Consider the following 22,009-nt stretch of genomic DNA (forward strand, 5'->3'; position numbering starts at 1 on the left):
GCAAACCCACAGCAGAGTCAGTCGAAGTTGATGAATATTGGTAGGTAGGTCATCACAGAACAGACCCACTGTAGTCCTGGTAGAGATTACGGTATTTGTGGGCCACCAGAGGTGTAGACCCACTGCAGTCCTTGTAGAAATAATGGTATTGGTGAGTCAGCAAAGGTGTAGACCCACTGCAGTCCTTGTAGAGATGGCCAGCAGCCATCTGTTGTGACTGTGCAGGTGCACAATCACCATCGAAGAGTCTTGCGGACAATATAGCAAGTCCATGAACCACCACTTGTGCACTCACAAAGTTTTTTGGAATTGTCCTTAGAACCAGCAATGCTGTTATCCAGTCCCTTGCTGAATTATTAACACACGTGCAAACACTATCAGTCCCTACTTCTCACATATTGTCCATATACTATGACCAACAGAAACGTGTGCAGTGAAATGGAACTTACAAGTTACTTAATTTGATTAACTGGCGTCAATTACAATTATATAACATAAGAATACAATTACAAAGATACAAAATACATCATTAAAAACATAACAATACAGATAACATTTGTAGTAATAGGGGCTTTACAAAAGAATAGAAATAAACATATACATCACTGTTACAGGAATGATGACATGAGTACAAAAATAAAAGATCAGAATCACTTTTGAAACGTCAACTTCACACATGAGCATTAAAACAACACAGAATAAATAATGTCTAAGCATCTTTACAAAGAAAATAACAGAGTATTAGAAAAATTCTACAACATAGCTCTCATCAGCACATAAACACATCAACACATAAAGACAGGAAAAACACAAATACACAAGGGTACACAAACATATAGAGGGATGACACAAAAGGAAAGGACAGGGTTTGTTTTACTGCAGTATTTTGCATGGAGATCTCCCTTCGTTCATCATTATTCCCAAAAGTCCTATTTATACCTCCTTCCTGTATTCTATTCATATTTCTTTCAAACTAATTATTTCTGATTGTACAATACTCATTGGGGCCCAAATCTTTTTCATATAACTTCGCAATGCATTCTTTACCTATTCTCCATAGTCAGTTTTTTTATATAGTCTACCCCCTCTTAAGCTAACTTAAATCTACTGAGCTCAGATATATATACCAAGGGACGAGGCAATGCAGCATCACATAACACAGTTAATATAAACAGCAATGAAAAAAAACGCAGATTTGCGAAGTAAGCAGCATTAAGAAATTAGCAAAAGTCAAATTCAATAACACTATGCCTGGCAAACAGCAGCAACTTATACCTAGACATGACATAGCTCAAGCAGAAAAAATATTACAGTAAAAATAACAATGTAGACAAGGGAAATGTCTATTCACATCTTAATGTCTATGTAATTAAAGTGGTGCACCATAACAACTGATTGTAAAAAAAATATTACCATGTACTAGAAAAGAAAATTATGTGTTACTGTTACTAGTTCCTTCTTATTGTTCTTTCCTTTCCAAGTGCTCCTTTTTTAAAGAATGTGGATCATAAAATAATTATTTAATAGATCTGTTGACAGAAAGAGTTCACATTAGCAAATGCATCTAAGTTTATTTTATAAAACTAATGCTGCAACACAGCTGGAAACCAGATATTAAATGAAATAAGCAACTATGAAAAGCAAAGCATAAAAATATCATTCAATAGTCATGTGGCATTTCGTAAGTCAGTAGCACTCAACTCTCGGAGAAAGACACTTGTCATAATCAGGTGTGCAGATGTACGAATATTTCCCATCAATTCATAAGCATTTCAATAATTAGCACAAAGTGCGAGTAATCATATGTTTTTAAGTAACGAGGGTGTCGTATTAGTGATGAAAGGCACACCCTAATGGCTTGTTCTCCAGGTGTTTGACACAGCTGTGTGCCCACAACGCATTACAAAAATCATATGTTTTCAAGTAACGAGGGTGTCGCATTAGCGATGAAAGGCACACCCTAATGGCTTGTTCTCCAGGTGTTTGACGCAGCTGTGTGCCGACGACGCACGTGCAGGTGGTCACTTAACTTTCTTACGGAAATATTTACGACAGCAGTTTCCGCTACAGTGACAGTCTTCACAGGTCAAGAATTTGCGTTACAAATCTGTAGAAACAAAATCTTATGAATATAACAGTGTCCAAAAAATTTTCGCCGGCATTGTGATACATTCACGCATTTACACACATTTCATAACTCTTAAAGTACGATTCTCGGTTTCCAACATCCTTTTTCACAAGTCAAGAGTCCCTAACTTCTATTCATTATTTCTTACCTTATTCGTCAACACTTCTTCAATATTTCATCATAACATACGTAGCATAATCAAATAACTCATATAGCATTAGCTTATTGATCATAAACATACCTCAGCAGCATAATACACATCGTCGTCGTAATAGTAACATCATAACACCTCAGTCAAATCTCAAAAACGTCGTAGCTTTCTGTAATAATTTCAGAATCTAAAAAAATTCTCTGCTCATGTCAAAAGTGTCATCTACCTCAAACGTTCTTTAAAAATCATGATCCCATACCAAATACATCATTCAAAGCTCTCATAGTATCACAATGGTACCAAAAAAATATGAACAGTTCACACAGTACAGACAAAATACAATTTCGTAAGTGTGAAGTTATCCAACTCTGTAATTGCGTAAACATGTGTCACTGACGTAGTAAAAAAGATGTTTGTTTCTCTGTTAAATGATCAGATAGCTGTGTAATTTATGTGTTAGAGAAATATGGTACCGATGTGTTAAATTGTATAAGCAAATACCATATTAGCTAGGGCTCCTTGTGCTTGCCAAACACATGGTACACAAAGTAGGCGTGTACCCCCCTGAGGTTTAATGTAATTATACCCTCAGGTGTTACAGATTACAGCAATGGAATGAAATGTATCACGCAAAACCTTTGTATCATTGTACTTCAAATATCTTTAAAAAGTAAATGTTTTAAGTACAAAATTAATCACTCAAATACGTGTCCTGTAGCGCTAAATGTGCGTCTTGTTGTAAGATAATCTCTGAGGATGTGTCGTAGTAATCGTCCTCCGAAAGCTAAGTTTTGCAGAAGCCAATATACTTACCTCATGATAAACAAAAGTGAAATGCTTTGCGTATAGATAGCTTACTTATTACGCTTATTGGCGTGATGAAGAAAGTACTGTGCTGTAACGTATTGTTGTGCTACAGAAAAGGCTGTCTCCTTGTAGCTATACCACAAAAGTTACTACTAAAACATGTTTTACTTTACAGAAGAATTCAGAAAAACTGTGCAGATATCAAACAGATACACCGCAAAAGCAACATTGTAAATTGTCACGCATTAGCAGTGTCGTGATAAAATCGTGTAGCTGTCACATAAACTAACCACTGTGTCATCTGGCATTTCACAGAAAGCACCTCAAATCCAGAATCCACGCTCAAGCAAACCAAAATGTTGCATGAAAATTTCATTAGCAGTGCTGGTATATGTTCTAAGTATGTAAGCCGTATATTCGTTACGTAATCGTGCAACTAACAAGGAGGAATGTATAAATAACAACACTGTGTCGTCTGTTCGCAATAACAATGCATTCGCAATTACTTGTCTAAGTTACCTATGTTCTTGACTGGATAGTTAGTTAGCTTTAAAACATAGTTGCATGTTAACAGTTTCTCAGTGTGACAAATTGTACAAGTGGTGTGAAGTGAAAATTGCAAAGACTAAGTTAAAAAGCAGATTATCTGTCAATAAATGGTTTTACATGAGAAATGTGGTGTAAACCTTTTCCTCTTCTCAGTACGCAGAGTTACAACTTGAATGCAATTATCATGCGGTATTCGTCCGTAAAAAATACGGGAATTTTGCTCAAGGTTAGCGTCAATGTTATTTTTCTCTGAGCCAGCGGGCGCACGCGGCTGCCTGCGGTGCGAGTCATTGTCTGTTTCTTTGTTGGCGCGCGTCGTTACTGGGTTTAGGAGGCCTAACTTCCACAAATTCGCCTTGCCGAGAGGGCCCAGCTCTGTTAGAAACCTCCCAGTTCTGATGAAATTTACGTCTGTCGTTTTGTCGGTAGTTTACATAGTTTCTTTCTTGTCTGTCACGTGGTGGAGAATTTCTCCCTGAGTCGTAACTGCGTGCTGGACCGTTGCGTCTAAAGTTATTCTGTCTCCCTTGATAATAGTTATTTTGGTTCCCATATTGTCTGTTTCTCTGATTGTCTCTGTGATAGTCATTACCGCGGAAAGGTGATCTTTCCCTGTAACTATTACTCTGCCAGTGGTTGTCATATGGGTGGTGTCTGTTTTGGTCACGATTTACGTTGTAAGAATAGGTTTGTCGTGGCCATTTATTGTTTCTGTCGTCACGGAATTGTGACGGATGTGACCTGTAGTGATTGTTTTCCTGTTTTCGCATCCCACGACTGTCTGTGTCAATTTCCAGTTCTTGTAAGAGTCCCTGAAAAGCTTCAATGTCGTCTTTGCAACGTCCTGCCAAAATAATATGCCGTAAGTGTTCAGGTAATTTGATTAAGCAAATGCGGATGAGTTCTGAGGGGCTGTATGGGTTTGACAGGTATTGATTCTTGTGCAACATGTCTTCAAAATATTTCACAAGACTGGAAAATTCAGATTGTTCGAAGTGTTTCATCATCATGATGCTATGTTTTACTCGGTCCTGTGTGGCTTGAGACCAATATGCTGAGAGGAAGGCATGGTAAAATTCTCCTTCACTGTGGCAATCGTGAATGACCGATCGCATTCTTACAGCTGGTTCATTCTCTAAGTAGCCACACATAAATTCTAACCTGTGCTCCAATGACCAGTTGGGAGAAAAACAATGAGAGAATTGATGGAGCCACGCTTGTGGATGAATGTCGTTGGCAGAATTCTTAAACGTTTTGAATTTACGTGTAGTAATGAGCAGCTTATAATCAAAATCATCGTGTCAGCGAGTAGCATATCCATCATTGTTACGTCGTGTCGGCAGTTCCATCTCAAAATTCGGTGTACCTTGCCAATTTCTTTCATAATTACCGAAATGCCCTGTGTTATTATTTTGTGGCTTTTCCGTATTTCTATGTCCCTCTTCCCGTATTGGGGCGCGAGTGTCCTCTGAAATATGTAATTCTTGTATTACCTGCGTCAACTGATCTTGTACTTCCCGGATTTCTCTTTTGTACTGTGTGTTGATTTGATTTTGATTTTGTTTGAATTTTCTAATTTGTTCATACTCTTCTGTGTCAGTGAAGGCTACGGGTCTTGTGTCATTCAGATCATCATCTACCTTTGTAGATAAGTTAGTGACCTGATCCGAAAGTTCGGCTACTTTCTCTGATAATGAACACATTTCCTCAGTGTGTTTTTCTGAACCAAGTTTCAGAGTGTCCATTTGTGTTGAAATCGAACCTACTGTGTTCTTTAAGTTTTCCTGAGTTTTTGCAAGTTGCGTAACCGAATCGGTAGATGCAACTGAGTCCATTTTAGCTTGCAAGGTCTCATGATTTTCATGAACAATAGTTTGCAGTTCTTTTATGGCTGCTTCGTGATTCTGTAATGCATTTTCATGCCGCGAAAAAATAGGCTGAAAATGCTCACAAATTTGTGTTTTTACGTCATTACAGACTTTTTGACATTTCGATTCAATGTTATGTAACTCAGTAGTTAGATCTTCACGTGTTTGTTCAAGTGTGGTGTCTAACTTCCGAAGATTTTGTTCCATTTGTCCAACTGTTGCAGCTTTTGCTGTGTTTGTCTCTGATTTTGTTCCATTGTGTCTAACTTTTTAAGATTTTGTTCCACTGTGTCTAACTTTTTAAGATTTTGTTCCACTGTGTCTAACTTTTTAAGATTTTGTTCCACTGTGTCTAACTGTTGCTGTGTTTGTCTCTGGTATTGTTCCATTGTGTCTAACTTTTGAAGCTTTTGTCCATTTGTTGCATTAATTGTAATAACATTGCATTAGTGTCTGGAATCTGTTCCTCTACGCTTTTCGGCAGTGCATTTGCACTAGCAACATTCACATTTTGACAAGCAGAAAATGTATCTTGACTTATTTGAGAAAACGGTGAGGACGCAAAACCTGAATCTACAGTATTTGCAATATTGTGTCCTATCATTTCGGATTCCTGAGGCGAGCTGTTGCCGACCGATCGATCGATAATGCTTCCCTGTTCACTACCTGTTTGACTGTCTACACCATTATTTGCCGCCCGCTCCATATCCCTATGCACAGTTACCAAATTACTACTTTGAATGTCTGTTAATTCACTACCCAGTGGTGCTGATAAGCTACGCTCGTCATCACTATTATTTCTCAATTTAGTTTGGAGCCTAGTGTTACGTTTTTCACACGCCATTATTGTCACAATATTTCACACGATAACACAGAAAAGCACAATTTGAAGTGCAAAAATAGGAGAACACATTAACATAGCACTGAAAATAATATCTAGTTAATTGCAAGCGTAGCTGCGAAATACTTGGTGCAAATCTATATGCATGCCACAACTGTTTTACTGTACAACAATGAAAGGCTACAACTACAAAGGAGATTCTCTCTACAATTACGCGCTAGCAATAAACAAAAGCTACACTAAATACACAAACTACAAGAAAAAATCAGAAGATTCCAGTGAGGTATCCTAGGCTAAGGGTCGACATATGAAACGTCCCCTTAGAACAATTTATACAAGACTGTGCTTAACCTGGCACACAATAATTTTAGCGCAACGCAATCTGACTATCAAAAATCCCTGCAAAAGAATGGCCCTGAGTAACATTAAACTATACCTTTCAGAAATCACTTACCTCACAAAAATCTTCATTGCTCGAACTACTGCAATACAGCGAGTGCCACTACTGCCAGCTAAATAAAAGATACAAACTACAGAAGGCACTAACTACTGATAGTCTTAGCAAATGAAAGATTCTAATAGAGAACAAACAATGTATTTACCTCAAGATTCATAATATATACAGCAGTTCATGACATTTTTCAAAACTCCGCCATCTCTCTCCCCACATCCACCACTGCTGGCGGCTCACCTCCAACTGCGCAACGCTACGCGCTGTTCACATCCAGCTATAGCAGTTCATGACAACAATGGCAGACAACAATGCAAACTAGCCACATACTGCACACAGCACAGCCAGTGATTTTCATATAGAGCGCTACGTGGCATTACCCATATAAAAATCTAAACAGCCTACTTACAATGGCAGACAACAATGCAAACTAGCCACATACTGCACACAGCACAGCCAGTGATTTTCATATAGAGCGCTACGTGGCATTACCCATATAAAAATCTAAACAGCCTACTTACAAGGTGTACTGTCCCCAAAGAACTCCATACCACAACGAACGACGCAATTGACAGAGGATCACTCGGTGGTCGGTTGTCCACGATTGGAGGACAAATATTTATTTTTTGTTTCGCTTAATTAATGGCATTATCCAAACAAGAGGCGGTGTTACTCCGTAGGAGAATGAACTGTGTCCTTTCTTTCTGACTCGGTTGATGCAACTGGCCACGGGGCCTTGAAGGCATTGAATATTTTGAAGTGTCTGAGCCATCGGTCCTGGGGAGCAGATCGGGCGCGTCTGCTGCAGTTTTATAGGGCTTTTGTCCGCTCGCGTCTTGACTATGGATGCACTGTGTATGGGTCAGCGAGGCCTTCGTATCTGAAGATTCTTGACGCAGTACACCATGAGGGTATCAGGCTGGCCACTGGTGCATTCCATAGCAGTCCCATCCCCAGCCTGTGTGCTGAGGCAGGGGAACCGCCGCTCGCCATCCGGCGGAAACTCCTCATGGTGCGACGGGTGTGTCAATTCCTTGCCTGTCCTACCTCCCCTGCGTACCCTACCGTTGCCCGACCGCCTATGGAACGTCTATTTTCCAGTCGTCCCAGGGCAATGAGACCATTTGGGATTCGTGCCAAGCATTTGCTTGAGTCCCTTGGTGTGGAGCGTGTGGCACTCCAACTCCAGGGTTTTACCCGCCTGCCTCCCTGATTGCTCCAGAGGCCCAGCGTCCTTTTAGACTTGTCAGAGTACCGGAGGAGCTGCACTCCTGCGTTTGTTTTTACCTCCTTATTTTACGATATTTTAAACCAGCATCCCGACCATGTACCAGTATTTACGGATGGCTCTAAACAGGGGGACTCCTTTGGTTGTGCTGTTGTTTTCCCTGACCGAGTCGCTTCCTGCGGCGTTTACCATCTTTGATGCCGAATTGTTTGCGATCTTGCGGGCATTGGAGCAGATGAGATGTATTCCCAGTCTTAAGTTTCTCATCTGTTCTGACTCCCTGAGTGACCTTCAGACCATGCAACACTTGTACCCAGCGGATACGGTCGTCCAGAACATCCATGATGCCCTACTCCACCTGCAACGGCAGGGGAAGGAGGTTTCTTTCTGCTGGGTGCCGGGACATGTGGGTATTAGGGGAAACGAACTGGCGGATGTGGCTGCCAAAGATGCAAGTTCCCCTCCTCATGTTGTTGAATATGCCGTCCCCCTCCATGCTGTTACCTCCCTTTTGCGTTTTCGTGTTAAGCGTCAGTGGGAAGCGGAGTGTCTGACAGTCGGTGAAAATAAGCTGCGTCTGGTCAAGGCCACCACGCGGCCATGGCGTACGTCCTATCAGTCATGCAGGCGGGAAGAGATTCTCCTCACTCGCCTCGGCATCGGGCACAGTCCCTTAACGCACGGTTTTTTACTCCGGCGGGAGGACGCCCAATTCTGCAGTGCTTGTGGCGTCCAGATTACTGTCCGCCACATTTTACTTGACTGTCTTTTATTCTCTGACCAGAGGGCGGTGGTTTCCTTGCTACCGGATTTGCCCTCTATTTTTCAAGACGACGCAACGATTGTGTCAAGGTCTTACGGTTTTGTGTCCTGTCCAGTTTGTTGCCTCGGATTTTAGGGAGAGGATTTTAATGTGCTGCTGGGTGACTGGCTCACCCAGGTTTTAGGTAAGAGGTCCGCCAGTCACGATTACCTACTTATTTCACTTCGATTACTGTTCTCTTTTCCTTGTGTTTCCTTTCCTTTTTTTAGTGCGTTTCTTCTCCTCTTGTTTTGCCTCTGTATGTGAGGATTTGGAACTGCGTCAGGTCTGTGTCTTTTAGCCGTTCTCCTTGTTCGCTGTCCGTCTAGGTCCCTTCACCGCATGTGTTCCTGTTTCTATGCGTTTGGGCGCTGATGACCACGCTGTTTAGCGCCCGAAAACCTCAAACCACACACACACACACACACACACACACACACACACACACACACACCGTGACAAACTTTTAATCTCTGAATAGCACTTGAAACCTATGTGCTATAATATTGGCTTTCCAGAATCCTTCTGATGCTAACGGAGACTCTTTACAGCATATTTCTCCGTTCTACATCAATTTATAAACTACATTTTCTCCTAATACCCGATTTTACATAGGAATATATCGTACATACTTTACCCATTTGTAAGATGGCAGATTAAATGAAGATCAATTTCGCAGCTTACAAGAGGGTTTTTATACATCGTAACGGGAAGGTGAATAGGACACCTAACTTGTTGTTGCTGTGGTCTTCAGTCCAGAAACTGGTTTGATGCAGCTCTCCATACTACTCTATCCTGTGCAAGCTTCTTCATCTCCCAGAACCTACTGCAGCCTACATCCTTCTGAATCTGCTTAGAGTATTCATCTCTTGGTCTCCCTCTACGATTTTTACCCTCCACGCTGCCCTCCGATACTAAATTCGTGATCCCTCGATTTCTCAGAACATGTCCTACCAACCGCTCCCTTCTTCTAGTCAAGTTGTGCCACAAGCTCCTCTTCTCCGCAATTCTATTCAGTACCTCCTCATTAGTTATGTGATCTACTCATCTAATCTTCAGCATTCTTGTGTAGCACCACATTTCGAAAGCTTCCATTCTCTTCTTGTCTAAACTATTTATCGTCCACGTTTCACTTCCATACATGGCTACACTCCATACAAATAATTTCAGAAATGACTTCCTGACATTTAAATCTATACTCGATGTTAACAAATTTCTCTTCTTCAGAAACGCTTTCCTTGCCATTGCCAGTCTACATTTTATATCCTCTCTACTTCGACAATCCAAACTGATCTTTCCCGAGGTCGGCTTCTATCAGTTTTTCCATTCGTCTGTAAATAATGCGCGTTTGTATTTTGCAGCTGTGACTTATTAAACTGATAGTTCGGTAATTTTCACATCTGTCAACACCTGCTTTCTTTGGGATTGGAATTATTATATTTTTCTTGAAGTCTGAGGGAATTTCGCCTGTCGCGACATCTTGCTCACCAGATGATAGAGTTTTGTCAGGACTGGCTCTCCCAAGGCTGTCAGTAGTTCTAATGAAATGTTGTCTACTCCGGGGGCCTTGTTTCGACTCAGGTCTTTCAGTGCTCTGTCAAACTCTTCACGCAGTATCATATATGCCACTTCATCTTCATCCTCTTCCATTTCCATAATATCGTCCTCTAGTACAATGCCCTTGTATAGACCCTCTATATACTCCTTCCACCTTTCTGCTTTCCGTTCTTTGCTTAGAACTGGGGTTCCCTCGAAGCTCTTGATATTCATGCAAGTGCTTCTTTTTTCTCCAAAGGTCTCTTTAATTTTCCTGTAGGCAGTATCTATCTTACCCCTAGTGAGATAAGCCTCTACATCCTTACCTTTGTCCTCTAGCCACCCCTGCTTAGCCATTTGGCACTACCTGTCGATCTCATTTTTGAGACGTTTGTATTCCTTTTTGCTTGCTTCATTTACTGCATTTTTATATTTTCTCCTTTCATCAATTAAATTCAATATTTCTTCTGTTACCCAAGGGTTTCTACTAGCACCTAACTTACTTAAGCGAAAATGAGCAGATTTGCCTGTAAGTATGTAATGCAAAGTGGTGACACTCAGTCAACGTTATTAACACACGTATCCTACTGTATATACTGCATGCCAATGAGCAAGAGGTGAAACAAGCAGCTAGAGGAAACGTTTTGTTTGGAAGCAGGCATGAGCAGGCATGAAGGGTACAACAAGGGCTGTACAACGGAAAGCTCTTAGGGGGCGTCCTGTGGCGAGAGACAACGAACGGGCGCCAGGTGGCTCCTGCAGGAGAGCAAGTAGTGGGCCACCGGAGTGGGATGGCAAGAAGCTTTGGAAAACTGCGTTTCGAAATTACCAAATGGATGTGAACAAACCAATGATGCAGTTTATCACGTGAACAGTGCGTAGTATGCTCATGCTGTATGCGTGTAACTTTCAGGCATCTGTGGCTGGCACAAAATGTCCAATTGGTGGAAACGAACTAGGAAGATTTCGATGCAGTTTAATGGTAGGGCTTTTGCGATTGGCAAATAGAGTTTCCACAAATAAGAGGAACACTCCTATTGGTCGGAAAAAGCTGTGACGTGGAGCATGAGAAGACCAAGGTGGGGGACAGTTTTGCTACGAGAAAGACAAGACCAAAATTTTCGAGGACACTCTACTCTGAACTGGCGTCAAGTGCAGAATGGGGCGCATAATGCTCTGTACGACGCAGAGGAGAAATTTGTGTCAACACTCCGTTCACTGCTGCTGACATTCAGCTAGATATTAGCTGTAGCGTCGTTGAGCTCAAACTGCGGAGAAACGAACCAGCCACATAGTTAATTGTTCTTGCGAGAACTGAGGGGGCTTTGTAATATGCACGCTGCTCTAGCCATGCACGTGCATATCGCCGTATTCCAAGACTAGGGATGAGTGCATGTTTTCTCGCCTTACGAGAAACATAGGAGAGTTTCTGCTGATAAAATCAGCAAAGGTTTTGAATAACTTTTATAGGAATTTCAGAGGACGAGAGCACACATGCAGACGACAACTCATCACAGCTAAAGTAAATACCACGAGCAGAGGCGTAACTTGTTGATTCACCAGCTTGCGACCACTGTGAACTTGAGCAACCTTGGGTAATCTTTTGCTCAGCTTGTCACAAAACTAACCATCCTCTGTAGACTTTATTGTCATCCTAAATAGTACGAAACTTAGAACCGGAATTTAATTATTTATCGTAATATTGACCAACTTCATAACGTAGTAGTAAGAATAATGTTGTAAAGAAACTTCTAGTTAAAGTTTTATATTGTTGTGTTTAGAGTTATTTCACTTACTCAGGACGAGATGTGGTATCTTGACAACTGTCCTAACATTGTCATGTTGCAAACTGTGTGAATCAGTGTATTTCTGTGAAAAAATGTCAGCATTTTAAACCAATCTGTTTACAGCTTGAACACTATTGTGCTCTGTCATAGAATAAGGGTCCCTTCCTTACCCCAGTCATTCATTCTATGGACGTTGACGCCAGCCGGAGTGGCCGAGCATTTCTAGGCGCTTCAGTCTGGAACAGCGCCCGCTACGGTCGCAGGTTCGAATCCTGCCTCGGGCATGAATGTGTGTGATGTCCTTAGGTTAGTTAGGTTTAAGTAGTTCTAAGTCCTAGGGGACTGATGACCTCAGATGTTAAGTCCCATAGTGCTCAGAACTATTCTAACCATGGACGTTAATGCACACAGAGAGTGTTTATGCTGACCTCTGACGAAAGAGAAAAGAAGTGAAGTGTCAGACATTAGCTGTGCATAGCCATCTTGCAATCCGCAGCTCACTTTTACTACCCAAAAAATCATGTTTTTCTGGTTTCTGAACTAAATAGTGCCTCCATAAGCCCCTTAAGGCACACAGTGGACCACATCTTACGCAAGAAGAACTAACCGATTTGCTCAATTTGCCTAAGCTGGAAGAGGTGTGTAATGTTCAAACTTTGACCCTGTACTGTACGATAATTACAGTAAGACGGTCCTTCTGTTGGATACACAAATAGTCCCTAGCCCAAGGGCTATCCAGAACAGTTGACACTAACTTTCTGTCACCAATAGAATCCGAGGTATAAGCCCCGAAAACCTCGTTTTTATGACCGATGTTTTGGATCATATTAGGTAGCGCTTCCTGTCGCATGCTTGCCGATTTTCTTATTTTCCTACAGTTCAGGTATTAGGCCTTTGCCCGTTACGTTGCCCAACTCGCTCTTGGCCTTCTGAGAAATCTTCAGCCTAAGAAATGGCTCGTTCAAATGGCTCCGAGCACTATGCGACTTAACTTCTGAGGTCACCAGTCGCCTAGAACTTAGAACTACTTAAACCTAACTAACCTAAGGACATCACACACATCCATGCCCGAGCCAGGATTCGAACCTGCGACCGTAGCGGTCGCGTGGTTCCAGACTGTAGCGCCTAGAACCGCACGGCCACTCCGGCCGGCTTTCAGCCTAAGAGATCGTAATTTCTGACTCTTAAAGACAGCTTACACTGATGTGTCGAAAGTAATGGGGTAGCGATATGCACATACACAGTATCGCGTACACAAGGTGGAAAAGGGCAGTGCATTGGCGGAGCTGTCATTTGCACTTAGGTGATTCATGTATGGAGTTTTCCAACGTGATTATGGCTGCACGACGGGAGCTAGACACATGGACCATCCCTTTTCGGTAATCGTTAGGGAATTTAATATTCCTAGATATATAGTGTCAATAGTGTACCGGAAATACTAAATTCAGCGCATTACCTCTCACCACGGACAACGCAGTGGCCGACAGCCTTGAGCAGCGGCGTTTGCGGATATTTGTGGGGGATAACAGGCAACACTGCGTGAAATAACCGCAGAAATCAGCGTGGGACGGACAAAGAATGTATCCGTTAGGGCACTGCGGCGAACTTTGGCGTTAACGGCCTATGAAAGCAGACGAACGACGCGAGTGCCTTTGATAACAGCACGACATCACCTGCAGCGTCTCTCATGGGCTCGCGACCATATCCGACGGGTGCTGCACACTGGATAACTGTAACCTGGACAGATGAGCCCCAACTTCAGTGGGTAAGAGCTGATGGTAGGAAGCGAGTGTGGTGCAGACCCCAAGAAGCCATGGACCCAGGTTGTCAAGAAGCCACTGTACAAGCTGTTGATGTGGTTTTATTTACATGGAATGGGGTGGTCCCTATGGTTTAACTGAAACGATCATTGATTGGAAATGGTTATGTTCGGCTACATGGAGACCAATTGCAGCCATTCATGGACTTTATGTATCCAAACAACAATATACTTTTAATGGACGACAATGCGTCATATTACTGGGCCACGACTTTTCTCGACTGGTTTGTACAACATTCCCGGCAATGATCTGCCCGCCCAGATCGACCGTCATGAATCCCATCGAACATTTGTGGGACGTAATCGAGAGGCCATTTCGTGTACAATATCGTGCACCGTTAACATTTTCGTAATTATGGACGGCTGTAGAGAAAGAATGGCTCAATATTTTTGGAGTAGACTTCCAACGACTTATTGAGCCCAAACCACGTCGAATCGCTCCACTACGCCAAGCAAATGGAGATCCGACACAATATCAGGACCCATCCCATAACGTTTGTCGCATCAGTGTTATTATTTATTTAGCGCAAAATTTTAGACCATAGGACAGTTGCAGCATTCTGACACTGGAAGCGTGGTCTCGTCTCGTTTCCAGTGGAGCACGTGCTGGCCAACATCACGAACCTGGTGACGTCCGTGACGTGTTCGTCGGGCGGGTTCGACTGGCTGCGCCGGTACTGCGAGCGCGCCTACCCGCAGGTGTTCTCGCTGGTCGCCTACGACCACGGGCGCTGCCTCGTCTTCTGGGCGACCAACGTGATCGACACGTTCGCGTGGAACTTCATGGACCTGTTCGTCATGCTGCTCAGCATGGTGCTGGCCGCACGCTTCCACCAGCTCAACTCGCGCCTGCACGCCCTGCGTGGAAAGGTACAAACGTCTGTCATCTCAGGCACCTGCTTTGTAGTGATCAGTCTTGTTTAAGTTAATCATTCTACTAACCTGCTTGACACCACCTTAAAACTGTTAACGTTTGTAATTAGAGACAAAATACAGCATATATAGAAGTAGCAAAAGAATGGCAAAGATTCAGGAAAAACAGAAGCAAAATAGATTATGAAATTACAATAAAATGAATACCCTTAGCTGCATACAGGCATTGATATAAGTCAACGGGGACAGTTGAAAATGTGTGCCGCGACCGGGGATCGAACCCGGAATCATTTTTTTTTTTTCGATATAGTTCGTTTCATTTGGTCTAGACGAACGTCACAAGACATCCGGTCAAGTTGATCGTTGATTCCTTGACTCAATTTTTTTTATTACAGAGAGCACGCAGCCCTCTGACCGAACACGCTGAGCTACCGTGCCGGCACGGTATCCATCTGAGCCACCGAGGACACAGAGGATAGTGCGTCTGCAGGGACTTACCTCTGACACGCCTCCCGTGAGACCAACATTCGCAACTTATTGTCCCGCACTAAACTCATAGTGGCCCTGCTCATATACTCATTACTCGCTGCTTTACTGACGATACCTGGCTGAAAATGACTTACAAGTTCGTGGTACCCTCCATCGGGAATGCTGGAATTCAATATGGTGTTGGCCCACCCTTAGCCTTGATGACAGCTTCCACTCTCACAGGCATAAATTCAGTCGGATGCTCGAAGACTTCTTGGGGAATGGCCGCCCGTTCTTCACGGAGTGCTGCACTGAGGAGAGGTATCGATGTCGGTCGGTGAGGCCTGGCACAAAGTCAGCGTTCCAAAACATCCCTAAGGAGTTCTATAGGATTCAGATCAGGACTCTGTGCAGGCCAGTCCATTACAGGGATGTTATTGTCGTGTAACCACTCCGCCACAGGCCGTGCATTATGAACAGGTGCTCAATCGTGTTGAAAGATGCAATCGTCATCACCGAATTGTTCTTCAGCAGTCGGAAGCAAGAAGGTACTTAAAACATCAGTGTAGGCCTGTCCTGTGATGGTGCCACGCAAAACAACAAGGGGCGCAAGCCCCTTCCATGAAAAGCACGACCACACCATAACGCCACCGCCTCCTAATTTTACTGTTGGCTCTACACACGCTGGCAGATGACGTTCACCGGGCATTCGCCATACCCACATCCTGACATAGGATCGCCACATTCTGTACGTGTTTTGTCACTCCACACAACGTTTTTCCACTGTTCAATTGTCCAATGTTTACGCTCCATACACCAAGCGAGGCGTCGTTTGGCCTTTACCGGCGTGATATGTGGCTTACGAGCAGCCCCTCGACCATGAAATCCAAGTTTTCTGACGTCCCGCCTGTCATAGTACTTGCAGTGGATCGTGTTGCAGTTTGGAATTCCTGTGTGATGATCTGGAGAGATGTCTGCCTATTACACATTACGACCCTCTTCAACTGTCGGCGGCCTCTGTCAGTTAACAGACGAGGTCGGCCTGTACGCTTTTGTGCTGTACGTGTCCTTCGCGTTTCCACTTCACTATCACATCGGAAACAGTGAACCTAGGGATGTTTAGGAATGCGGAAATCTCGCGTACAGACGTATGACACAGGTGACACCCCATCACCTGACTGCATTCGAAGTCCGTGAGATCCGCAGAGCCCCCCATTCTGCTCTCTCACGATGTCTAATGACTACTGAGGTCGCTGATATGGATTACCTGGCACTAGGTGGCAGCACGATGCACCTAACATGAGAAACGTATGTTTTTGGAGGTGTCCGGATAGTTTTGATCACATAGTGTATGTACTTCTGTTACTGCGTCACATACCCGCAACACCACCAGGAGGCATCCAACGTCGTGTTGGACAGTGTTCATAATGTTTTGGCTTACAAGTGTTTATGTGTGTGTGAGTGTGTGTGTGTGTGTGTGTGTGTGTGTGTGTAATAGAACGAGAATTAAAATTCACGAAGAACTCACAGATGAAATTATAATAGACTAACGAACCCAGATTCTTCGCGATTGTTAAATACGTATTGAAATTGGAAATATGTCCTGATCACCTTCTCCCTCCTCGTCTTCCCTCTCTTTGTTTATCTCCTCCTCCCTCCCCCCGTCGATCTCCCCCCCCCCCCCCCCAACCACGCCTCTCTCGACCGTTTCGTCTTTCCCTCTAACGCTGATCTTGAGCCTTGTTTATTACGACAGCCAACGGAACCTTGGTTGGAAACTGAAATCACTTAAAATAGATGGGTAAATCGGTTGGTTCCATTGGTGTATGGGCTATAAGATACCTCTCCAGTTGCTGGATCTGTGAGGATAGTAGCTTCAATGACAGGTAGTCGCATAGTTTTAATCTGCAAACGAGTAGGATTACGAGGTTTTTAACGATTCAGTCTCCGTAGTAATATTCTAATCATATGTCAATAAGTCAGAAAAATACCTTTTCTGCTTTCTGTTAAAATCGACTGCGAAGAAGAGAACAATAGAGCACATGGCACATGGCATGTGTAGTTTTTTTAATTATATATAAGGAAAAGGAATATATACGGGAGAAACGTTTAGTCTAACGGTTTAAATGCCCCGCTATCGTAATTAAAACCTGAGCGCACTGCATTTTTCCTGGCAGTCGATTTTAAAGGAAAACCTGTACATTCGACTTAAAAAAAAATATAGCCTACGTCTGCCTGAATGTTTATTAGAGCATCGTGTAAAAATCTGAAGCAAATCGGTCAAGAACTTTCGAGATTTTTACTAATAGCATTGTTTCTTCATGTAGTACACATATATTTAAAAAAAAGTTGTAGCCTATATCCTTCCTAACGTTTGTCGGAGAATCATGTCAAAATGTGAAATTAATCGGTCAAGTACTTTTCGACATTTTAGGCATCAACGTTAAACATCGACTTGTCTTTATATGGTAGTATAGACAAAGTGTTTTGTCTGGAGTATGGCACTCTATGGGACAGAAATATAGACATTGGTGATGAGAAAACGAAATAAGTCTAGTAGCATTTAAGATGTGAATGTGGAGGAGAATAGAGAAGATAATCTGGACAGAAAGAGTGATTAAAGAAAGACTTCTGGAAAGGGTTGGTAAGAGGAGAAGACTGCTGCAGGTTGTAAGAGAAAGGAAGAAGAACTGGCTCGGACATTCCTTGAGACGGGTACTTGCTAACAGTCGCTTTGGAAGCAGTAGTCTGTGGAAGGGGAATGAGAGGAAGGAGGAGATACGAGATCATAGGCGGCATAAAGGGAACCGGAAATTACGCGGACCTGAGGAGGATGCCAGAAGACAGGAGAGCATGGAGAGTTGCCACGTGAAAACCTGCCTTCGGGCAGAACACTATGATGATGATGAATACACTCAATAAAATGTTCCGGGCTATTATGCCGTGGTCGAATGGATTTCACTTCAAAACCCGACGTTTCGTCGCCATCTATGGAGGACATTTTCAAGGGGTATCGTAGCTTTGTTGAATGTCCGATTCACACCCTGGCTCGCTCTGGCTAAACCAAAATTCCGCTTCCGCGAGCATCCATGCAGTGGAGTGACGTCACATGTTTTGAATAGGCGAGCGCAGTCAACACCGACTCAAAGGAAGGCCTCGGCGCTTGTTGGTGACGTCACGTCAGCTAGGCACGGCGCACGCCAGGTCTGTTGCAGGCAGAAACGCCTGGGCGTGCTTATCACTATAAATCTCTTATTTTTGGACAAATTGTTCGGTATTGTTTTGGATTCTACAGTTTTATTTAGATGAAAGATTTTCTTACTATCGTAAAGCTACGAATGAAGATCATAGTTCTGTATTACTGAATCCTGTCAAACAAACGTAGATCAATATAAGAAGATGCTTTGCCCCATTGCAAGCTTCGGAAATTTTACATTCAAGAAACTATAATTACTTGATCCATTTTGTTATCGAAACTTACCCCAACCACCTTACAATGAACTCGTTTCTTTTATTTATTTATTTATTTTTGTTTGACATCGTCACTGGAAATGTGAACTAATTTACATGCGTAAATGTCTAACTGTTGCCAGTCATTAGATTGCAGTCGTTTTCAACGAAAGGAATTCTTAACAGGAAACAAAATAGCTTCATACATCGAAAATACTGCTGAGCTTACACTTTTTTAAACATGCGCATTAGCAAAGATAAATATTCCCCTCTTGCAACTGAAAGGAGAAACTTTATAAGATAAAAAAATTTTATTATATAAAACAAATATCTCTGTTTTGCCTCTTCTTCTGTCCCCCACCCCCTCCCCCAAAGTGTACAATCTCAAGATATTTCATTAACATTCAGTGCTCCTCACCCCATAGTCAACCAAGATACCTAAAGAAGAGCACCAATATGTTCACAGTTTCTTGTAAAAGCAACCCAGTACAAACGTAACTTCCTCAGATCTACAAATAAGGTAAAGAAGCACGAATTCTCTTGCTGCTGGACCATGAAGTTGTTTTTGTATGTCAGTCCTTAAAACAGGTGGAAATTTAAGTTCAGGAGTACACTATTTGTTAAGAAGTGTAATGAATTACACAATTAATTGATTGCAGAAATCTCTCAAAACAATGTGTGTTGATCAACTACCGCCAATAGTTTCACATTTTCCTGTGTCAGAGAGGGAGACACCACCATTATGAGTATGCCTGCAACAGACCTGGCGTTCGCCGTGCCTAGCTGTCGTGACGTCACGAACAAGCGCCGAGGCCTTGCTTTGAGTCAGTGTTGGCGCAGTTGACAATTGTAGACTGGTGTTGTCCGCTTTTGCTGTCATCCCACGGTGGAAGACTGGCACACATCTTCTTCGTCACCAGAATCCAAATATCATTCAATTTCAATCCCTCCTCCTCATATAACATTCCTGGGGTGTTTTGCAAGTTCTATGGCCTCTCTGAATGGCCTTTCATGGTATCCGCTTGTGGCTGCTAGTACAAGAGTCCTATAAAAATGAATGTGCTGGCCCCTGCCAGTCTCCCCACTTCTGCAATTGCCCTTGTTCTCTTCGAGTCGTTTTTGACAGTTCTTTTTGCGCCCGCTTACACCTCCCCACAACTACACAGAATCCTATAAATTCCAGCTTTTTCCAGCGGTTGGCGTGCATCCACAGCCGATTTTAGGTGATCTTGTATCTTCCGTGTAGGTGTGTAGATTACCGCAATGTTAGGCTTTTTCAGGATTTTTCCAATGCTGTCAGTCACGTCCTCAATTAATGGCAGGAAAACTTTCGATTTCACCGGCGCTTGAGCATCACTATAATTTTTACGCGGTGGTCTTAATGCTCACCTCTGTGTACGAATAACCATTCCTGAGCAGTGCACTGGTGAGATGTTTTAGTTCTGCGTCAAGCAGCTCTGGTTCGCAGATATTCCTTGATCTATCCGCTAACGTTTTTATGATGTCTCGCTTTTGGTGCGGCTGGTGGTTCGAATCACGGTATAAAAATGTCTCTGAGCACTATGGGACTTAAAATCTATGGTCATCAGTCCCCTAGAACTTAGAACTACTTAAACCTAACCGGCCGCGGTGGTCTAGCGGTTCTAGGCGCTCAGTCCGGAACCGTGTGACTGCTACGGTCGCAGGTTCGAATCCTGCCTCGGGCATGGATGTGTGTGATGTCCTTAGGTTAGTTCGGTTTAAGTAGTTCTAAGTTCTAGAGGACTGATGACCACAGATGTTTAGTCCCATAGTGCTCAGAGCCATTTGAACTTAAACCTAACTAATCTAAGGACATCACACAACACCCAGTCATCACGAGGCAGAGAAAATCCCTGACCCCGCCGGGAATCGAACCCGGGAAATCACGGTGTAGGTAACGGTCTGTGTGCAAGGGTTTTCAGTAAACCGTGTGATCTAAGCTACCACCTTCTTTCCTGAAAACTAGCACAACAAGAACATTTAATCTTACGCCTACCTCCTCTTCCTCCACGGTAAACTTGCGTATGCAAAACACGCAACGTCACGCCACTGCGCGGAAGCCGAATTTAGCCGTAGTCAGCAGCGATCCAGGGGTGATTCGGACATTTAACAAAGCTACGATCGCCACTGAAAGCGTCTTCCGCAGATGGGGCTGAAAAATCGGGTGTTAAAGTGAAATCCATTCGACCACGGTTCAATGGCCCGGAACATTTTATTAATTGTAACATATCTGGCCGTGATGATGAACATAACCTGAAAATCTCGTCTGAAAAATCAGAATATGGTAATATCAAGAGCACCTCTAACATGTAAGTGGAAGTAGATAGTCTGTCGACTATGGTGAGCTTTAATTATCTGTAGACTGTTATCACTAGCCACAAAAATGGGCCTGCGAAAGACCGTCGTTATGTTGTCCCTCGCAAAGCAAGCTGTCGTTCCGACTGCGAAACGTACCTAGATGAACGCCGGAGGGGAAGGGCTCGTTCCATTGACGCCCTTTAGCCACCTCCAGGGATCCTGTCGTGTCCATTCTGAATGGCAGCCTGTCTAAAACGTTTTCCTCGGTCACTTACAAGAAAAGCGCCTTATTTCAATGCTGGTCGTCACTGGAATGAGATTTTCACTCTGCAGCGGAGTGTGCGCTGATATGAAACTTCCTGGCAGATTAAAACTGTGTGCCGGACCGAGACTCGAAATCGGGACCTTTGCCTTTCGCGGGCAAGTGCTCTACCAACTCACGCCTCGTCCTCACAGCTTTACTTCTGCCAGTACCTCGTCTCCTACCTTCCAAACTTTACAGAAGCTCTCCTGCGAACCTTGCAGAACTAGCACTCCTGAAAGAAAGGATATGGCAGAGACATGGCTTAGCCACAGCCTGGGGGATGTTTCCAGAATGAGATTTTCACTCTGCAGCGGAGTGCGCTGATATGAAACTTCCTGGCAGATTAAAACTGTGTGCCGGACCGAGACTCGAACTCGGGACCTTTGCCTTTCGCGGGCAAGTGCTCTACCAACTCACGCCCCGTACTCCCAGCTTTACTTCTGTCACTACCTCGCGTCCTACTTTCCAAACTTTACAGAAGCTCTCTGCAGTAGCTCAGTTGGTAGAGCACTTGCCCGCGAAAGACAAAGGTCTCGAATTCGAGTCTCGGTCTGGCACACATTTTTAATCTGCCAGGAAGTTTCATATGCCCGCACACTCCGCTGCAGAGTGAAAATCTCATTCTGGA

At 43.3% G+C, this 22,009-nt stretch overlaps 1 pseudogene; it reads left to right on the forward strand.

Moving 5' to 3' along the window:
- Positions 1–12,396: 12,396 nt before the first annotated feature.
- The window catches only part of LOC126160522 (gustatory receptor for sugar taste 64f-like), a 109,405-nt pseudogene continuing 99,792 nt past the window's right edge, over positions 12,397–22,009 (forward strand).

This window comes from Schistocerca cancellata, chromosome 2, assembly GCF_023864275.1.
Source record: "Schistocerca cancellata isolate TAMUIC-IGC-003103 chromosome 2, iqSchCanc2.1, whole genome shotgun sequence".
NCBI lineage: Eukaryota > Metazoa > Arthropoda > Insecta > Orthoptera > Acrididae > Schistocerca > Schistocerca cancellata.